Consider the following 8,456-nt stretch of genomic DNA (forward strand, 5'->3'; position numbering starts at 1 on the left):
ACAATAAAGTAAGAAGAAAGAAGAAGAAACCAACATTCCCATAAAAAAGACTTGGGAGCCATCGTAACATTTAGCAATATGACATGAACGTGTAAACAAAATTGACCTGGCTTATTACTTTTCTTGTTCAAATTTAATTAAATAGCCATAGGGCCTAATTCTCACTTTTCATAACCATACATGGAATGGACCTAAAAAACAAACTACTGTTTGGGTAAAATTCATTAAACAACCCATTCATAAAACAGCAAAACATCCTGTGGTTCTTAAAAATAATTCATAGTTTGTTATAATTGATCATTTTCTTCATGAACTGTGCTGTACAACAGAGTACACCATGAAATACAAACAAAATAAAAAAGCAGTAGTGTTTTAGAGTGTTTAAGGACTCATCCTCCTCCTTTCACACCTCATTGAACAGCAGCCAGTCATATTTGGTGAGCTGGGCTGCACGCTGGTAGGGCTCTGGCTCAGAGATGACACTGACAAGTTGGTCCTTGCTGTACATAATGCAGTCTCGCCTAGCAGGCCACTTGAATATGTTTTTCCCACCAATTTGCACCATGCAATTGACCTCAGTGTGCTCAGCATTTAGTTGTGTGATCTGTCCAACAAATGGCTTCTTGTCATAGCGGACAATGACGAATTTCCCTACAGTGTACTTGTCATCAAGCTCTTCCTTCTCTTCCTCTCCACTACTTGGACTCTCAGGCTGGGTCTCTTGGACTTCACAGGCAAGCGGTTCCTCTGAATCTTTTGACCGATTGTCTGGCCTCATCTTGCTTGGAGAGAAGCAGTCGCACATCTCTGGGTAGCGGCAGAAACAGCTGAGAGCCCTATAGAAGATCTCTCCTGCAGAGAAGGAAAGTATTTGGTGTGTGTTTAAGATGCCAGGTACTTTCGGGACAGACGGTGGCAACATCTCGTCGAACACCTGGATATCTGCCTCGTCGATCCATTTGAATTTTATGTTTGGGACCTCTTTTCGGGCTAGGAACTCATAGAAGTCCTTAGGGCTTTGTATGTCTTGCCCCCCATGGACATGATTGTCTGCCATGCATTTCACTGATCCCCCAACTCCATCGGGTGCACCTTTCCCATGGGCTCTCTCTGAGTAATTCCAGGTGATTCGCTTCAGCCTCCATGTGTAGGGTACACTGCTCAAAAGGTAACAGTTTGCCTTGTTTCTGTATTGGGTGACTGGGCCATCACTCAACACATGAAGCGTGTCAATCTTGTGGCCAGAGTTTGCTATAATTTCCTGTACCACTGGTTTGAGATGGGCCCACACAGCACGTTCGTTGTGGCTGACAGAGTCAGAGATTGTGGCATAGGATTGTGAGCCTGTGGATGTGTAAGCCACTGCTGTATGGATGGATGCCTGCTGCCGGTTTCCTCCAAAATGAAATGACTGAATTTCTGTGTTCAGTTTGCAGGCATAATTTTCTGAAAAGTCCACATGCAGAACAATTTCGTTGTCTTTTAGATTTTCTTTAAGATGCCTGAATTTCTGGGCCTGGTGAAGCCAGTTGAATTGATGGATGGCAATACCCTCCAACTCTTTGTTGAAATCCTCAACCAGTTTTCGCATTGTACCATTTTCAGTTTTCTTCACCCAGTTTTTGTATGTTTTGTCTCCTACCACCACATCTTCCTTTGCCCAGTGTTCCCATCTAGCCCGATCATCTGGATTATATATGGCAATCTGGACTTCATCATAGCAGCACTCAGTGCATGTGCGCTCCATGCATTTCATGTTGTCAGTATTACAGGTTATGCTGGAGAGAAGATATGATAGGCTTTTTGAAGGTAGGATACCACGCTGTGACAAGGTATCAATAAGGAGACGCATGTTCTCATGTTGGTAGCAGGCACATGTATTACGATCATTTGCCTTGGCTTCTGTAACATAAAATGGCTTATAGCGTAGAAACTGTCTGTAAGACATTCTATGTTTTAGTTCAGCTGTCTGGGAGTATTCCTTGTGCAAGTCCACCAAAGACTTCACAAGTACTCTCCTTTGCATTTTTTCTTTCCTTCCAACAGTGTCCTTTTTCCCCGGAAGAAGCCTGCTGCTCTCATCTCTCAATAGGAAGGACTCCACTTGTTTCTTCCTTTCTTGAGCAATGTTTCTTCTTTTTGACTGTGTGTTTGTGTGTGCATTTTTATCCACATTCCGTCTTTGCACAAGGCGATGATTCTTTCGTCTAAACCTATCCGCTCTTCTTTTTTCAGCTTCAAGTTGCTTCATTAACTTCTCATTTTGCATTCTTAGCTTCCTTAGTTGTTTGTTCACAGATCTTTTTCATACTCTTTTGGGTGTACTTTGGTCTCTGGTGGACATCTCTTTAGGTGACTGTGTTGGTGTGCTACACAAAACAGGCACTGCCACTAGGGCCTCATTGATCTCTTCATGATTGAATGGCTGGTCATGATCCTGATCCTGAGGTGATGGTGGCGTTAGATCAAGGACAGCCTTAGTGGCTTTTTCCCTTGCCCTACATCTCCTCTTGGACTCTCGCCATTTTTCTTGTAGCTTTTTCCTTGTTGCTGGTGACACAGACTTCACACTGTGCTGAACAATTTTGCCGCATGCTTTCTTCTCCTGATATCTTTGGGGAAAATTATGAAACCAACCATGACTATTGTGATACGATGAAGCATTAATCACGTCATGAAACTTTTCAATTCTTATGCTAAAATAACTTTTGGTAGCTTGTCAAAATTACTTTCTGCATCTCTCTCTCAGGATGTTCTCTCTCCTCTGAGGATCTTTATTCAGCCTCTCCCTATACTTCCTGGTCCTTTCCTTGCTTGTCATCTCAGCCTCACGTTCAATATGGATCAGAAACTAGCCTTAACAAAACAGAGTAGGAAGGTTTGACTTGTGGTGTCCTACAATTCTGAGAGTAACAGAAAAAGGCAAAACTTGAAAAAAGAAAATGCAAACATCACTACTACAATTAGCTACTAAAGGTTGGGAGGGAAGTTAGGAAGGGGATAGGAAGCAGGGAGGTTGGGAGGCGGGAGGAAGTTAGGAGCGAGGGAGGTAAGAAAGGAGGGAAGTTGGAAGGGGGGAGATTGATAGGGAGGGAGGTTGGGAGGTGAGATAGAGGGAGGTTAGGAGGGAGGGAGGTTAGGAGGGAGAGAGTGATGGTTTTGTACCCCTTGATAGAGCCTACATCCACTGGTGTGACAGCCATTTCCACCAGTGTGACGCTGATTTCATGTCACACTATAGGACAGTGCTGTCACACCAGTGGACGTTTTCAAGATCAAGGTTAGTTTGCGGCCTAGCTATATGAGAGACAGTCTTCAATCCTGACTAACAGTGTTAAGGTTTACATTATTTTCAATAGTCAATCAATATAAATTGATGAAAATTTTCAGATCAATACTTAAATTACGTCACACCAAAGGACTGCATAATGGATCCCATTTCCAACAGTGCACAGAAATAGCAATATTATGAAAATATTTTAGACAGAACTCACCTTGTGTGCAATCCATGTGCTCCAGTGAGGTCTACTGTACTTCCTGGATGAAGAAGGGCCCCTCTCAGTAATAGGGTGCCCAAATTAATGCCCGTTTTATATCTACAGAATAGCGTCACACCAGGTGGACACCAGTTTTGCGGACAAAATGTAGTGTCATAATTATTCTAAAATGGGGACCTTAAGACTTATAACCTTTAGTTTCATTAAGTTAACACTACTATAACATCTATTCAAGTACTTTAATGTATTTAGACTTATGTTTCGTTTAATTCAAGTAGTTTTAAGATAAGCAACGCTACCCCGGACAGTCACGCCAGTGGACAAATGTCATGTTTAAAACAAAATATTTACATATTTGAATTATAATGCTCATTAATTACAGATGTATTAGTTCTGGAAGATTAAACTGTATATAAAAACAGATATTTTAATGAAATATTATAAATTTTTATTTATATTTGTCACCATGAACACAAAAATGGAGCGTCATGTCAACCACCCATTTACAGATTTTAGGCTGGATTCTTGAAAGAATGAAAGTAATCAAAGAAAGGCTCTTTTATAGTTTTTTTTTTAAATGGAAAATTATTTAAATGTAACAATATATTAACGTTTTAAAGTAGCCTACTTAAATATAGGCCTATAATAAGTAAACCTAACACACAACTACAATAATTTAACAATAAATAAGTTACACTATTAACAAGTAACAACAAAATAAATGTTGAGTTGGTATGCTAACTAAACCAGCTTCAAACTTTATCAGTTATTCAGCAGAACAATTACCATATTTGCCTTCTCTGGCAAGATACGACACCTCTCCTGACTTATGGAATGTCCTGCACAGGACAAAAACTCTCTCAGATGGTGTCGAAGAGGCCTGTACACACAGGTATGAGGCTGAAAGGGCAGACAAATTGGGGAGGTTGTCCCGGGACCAGGGACTGATGTCCGCAAGCTGTCGGACACGGTGCATCCCTCTGCTTTAAGAAATATTCTGTGTGTCGCCGCATGTTTCAATAAATTCGACGTGCTTCTCTCTTTGTACGTAATAGTTTTGAAACATTTGTTGCATTTTGTGATGTCGGAATCCTTGGCTGTGACAATTCAGAAAATTCAATTTGCTGCTAGAATATGATATTAATATTAGTGGTGGGCATAGATTAATTTTTTTAATCTAGATTAATCTCACTGTAATATTGGCGTTAATCTAGATTAATCTAGATTAAAATGGCTCATTTGAATTCCGCCGAAGGCATTCAGAATGTGTGCTACCCAAATAATGACTAAAAGTAAGTCTTTGAGAACGCGTTTCTCAAGCCAGGTGGCGCATAGATCAGGAGCTCATCTCCTGTTTCCAAAATGCATCACAAACTGCTTGAGAAAGCTGTTCTACTATGATAATTGGTGATAAAAATAAATTATGTTCAATAAGATGTACTTTTGTTTATTAACAGTTTATTAGATTAGTTAGTTTGTCTGATAGAGCTGTGCTGACGGGCTTGCCTCGGTTGCACTCAAACATCGTAGTTTGACGACGACTCTTCCCCTGCGCTACATCAGTGCTTGTGGCCCGGCACCTTCCGCATTAACTAAGGGATGCTTTGCGTTTAGGTGGTATTTGAGAGTGGAAGAACTCCTACAGTAAACTAATTCCGCATAGCACAAGGTGCAAACAACCTTAGTCTTGTCGAGGTTTCAATTGGGAAGCTTCTTAAAAATACATTTTCCCCGAAGCAAACCAGGCGGCTTCATAGCTGCATCCATGTTAGCATGTCACGTTTGATGTGATAATTTCATACACGAGGCATACACACAGGTTTGAAGATTCGTTCTCGCCCCCTACAGTGCAATTCGGCTAGGTATACATCCACGCTAAAATATCAAGGTGAAAGTCATCATAGCTTGCGTAGTATAGACCCAGCTCCCAACCCAACTTTGAGAATAGATGATATGGTAAAATTCTAGCGGCACTGTGTAGATTTGAATAGTCAAGAGATGGCGGTTACAATAAATGTATTTTGCTTGTACAAATCAAGATTTAACAAAGTACTTTGTGATCAGTCATAACGAAGGAGGTGCTAGCCACAGGTCGTTCGCCAGAGTGATGAAGAACATAACGAAGGAGGTGCTAGCCACAGGTCGTTCGCCAGAGTGATGAAGAACAATCATAAAACCCTGCCTTATATAAACTTTAGATCAAATGATTCCTCTGAACTCTGTTGATTGGTCAGCACTGCTCAGTGACGGTTTGACTTCATATCAAGTTCCCACGGTTCTTTAATGTGGCCTCTCTCCCCAAACCAGTAGACAGTAAAACCACAGGGGTTCACCAGTCAAATGGTCAACTGTCCTTTGTGTGGGCACTTCAAACAAGTATTTGATTAACCCCACCCAATGCAACAGGAAGGGTCAGAGCAGCAGATCACAATAACAATACAGTTGAATCCACATTGTTTCCAGACCAGCCGTTTCTTCCCCCCAGGTGTCATAAACTGCAAATGGCATCTCTACCAAATGGAGTTGACTCTTCTTAGACTTCCGTTCCTCATATATGAAACACACACATTATAACTGTATTCCAAAATTTCCACGACAATGCCACAAATTTTTTTTTTTTTACAATACCATAAACCCAAACAGTTAATTAAGAAAAATAAAATTCAAACATTAACATAAGAAATGCTAGTCTCAAGACAAAACCCATTGTACCCCGTACACCACAAAGTCCAGGTTGTCGGAACTGATGCCATGGTCGTGCATCCGTAGTGGCCATCTTCAGTTGAATGTAGGCAAACTTCTGTCAGGCGGTGTAGTCTAGTCGAATCGATTGCAAACGACGATCAAATTGCTCAGGGCAACTTTCAACGACACTGCACTTTGCGCACAGCTCGGAAATTTCCTTGGTACTACGCAGAACGCGTATCCTCTGCTTCCGTCTCCAGACAAGGTGCACGCTTGCAATGGTTAGCGTCGTCAGGAGAATCTGGTATGGTCCCGTCCACCTTGGGTTTTACCAGGCGTTTCAGGTCCTTCACCACGATCCAGTCATCTGGTATCAAATCATGCAGCGGTCCAGTCATAGGAACAGCCTCCTTCACCTGCCTGTGAATCTCACACAAAATAGACTCCAAAAAGGTTGCACAGGGATAAACAAGCACATTCTCACAGAGGTCAGTTAAAGGTAACTGACTTCTTGTCGTCTGACTTAGTCTTCAAAGTTCTGTTCTCTCATTCAACTGAAGTGAATAACATAATGTTGAATCCTATCAACACCAAAATAACTTTTTTTATTACATAACCTCAAAGAAAAATCCCATCGAAAATAATCGAAATTAACAAAAGCTTGATCACTGAGCCCCTGAGAAGTCTAAAACGTCTTCCCATCCAACAATCATTAAACAGTATCACTTCTCCAAAAATTGAACTCTACAAAATCCATCTATCAATACCCAAATAGTTTCTCTAACCTTAACTGTGAAGCTTATCGTGTTTAAATTCCTTTTCTCATAATACTTGTCCCACATATGAAGAACTGACAAAATGACTATGCATCATTACAAATCCTCTTGTATGCTAAAATAATGGATTCTTCTTGATATCACACAAACTGTAGAGGCATGATCTTTCCATGTGTTAACTTAGCAAAATCTCAAGATAAATGTTTTATGCAGACCATACAACCTCCATTTTTTTATTCTCATATCCTTCCTTTTTCCAAAACGCATTTTCTAGTGGGTAAGTCCAAGTTCGAATCTCCATTCCACCATTCCTTTCTCCATCTGTCCGCTGTATTCTGTAATTCTTATCAAATATACTCAAACAAACAAAATTCTCACTCTGGGTTAAATACAGTCCAATATTTTCAACTCAGCAATATCATATCAAACCCTCACAATCCTATCACAAATCCAAACTACTGAAACTAAATTCATAAAACCATAAAACCCCCATAGTCACTCTCTGTTTGGATCAGTCAGTCATCAGTCAGTCAAATTCCTAAACGTCATCTCTTCCTCTCTAAGAAGCCTGCGCTTCCGTTAAAGAATCTGTAACAAATGTTGTATCAAGGTCACACAACAATTTTCCTCAAAAGACTCCTGTAAGCCCAAATTTGTCAAGTTAGGCTCATCCGGACATAGCAACATCATCTCATCACTTCCTGTAAACATATCAGCATCAAAAACATATTCTAGTTAGTTCAATGCATTCAGGCAATCTAGAAACTGCTCCAGCTAGTATCAGCACTAGCATTTTCCCTGTGGAATAATCATAATTGTTAGTGAATTCCACATTTGCATACAGCAAGTTGTTCTATAAGTGAAAAATAAGAAACTTCCTGTTTCCATACCTTTGCCCAAATCATATGTAACACCAATGATGTATTTAACTATCAGTAAAAATATTTTAACTCTTTTCCCTTTTATGAATTAACAAGCTTACACTGAAGCAAACAACTTTTGAACCAATTTGTATAAAATAAAACTATTTTAGAAAACAACCAAATTACCCCATCTTTTAGTCTCATTATCTTTTCTTATAAAAACCTTTAGGAACAGTTCAAATGAATACCTTTAAATTTCAGATTCCCTTTTAATTTTTTTTTTGTATTTAAATTCACCAAATCAAATCTCTTTTTCCAAGACATGTAGAAAACCAGCATCACTACCCTAAACCAGAATTTAATCTGTATGATTCCAAAATAAAACAGACCATAAAATGTTCTTGATGTAACCATTAACCAAACTTATACCCCATCTATATTTCTATTTAGGTTAGATAGGTAGAACTTCATAACTTGCTTTGGCTGCAGTCCAGAACAAGCTACTTCGTTCCAACCATCACACCACAATTTATCAGACTTATGAGTCTTCCCAAATTATTTCAAAACCAAGTTATCATAACCCTCTTTATGAACCAATAGCATAATAAAACAACCTCATCACAGCCTAACTGTTT

This window comes from Osmerus eperlanus, chromosome 25, assembly GCF_963692335.1.
Source record: "Osmerus eperlanus chromosome 25, fOsmEpe2.1, whole genome shotgun sequence".
NCBI lineage: Eukaryota > Metazoa > Chordata > Actinopteri > Osmeriformes > Osmeridae > Osmerus > Osmerus eperlanus.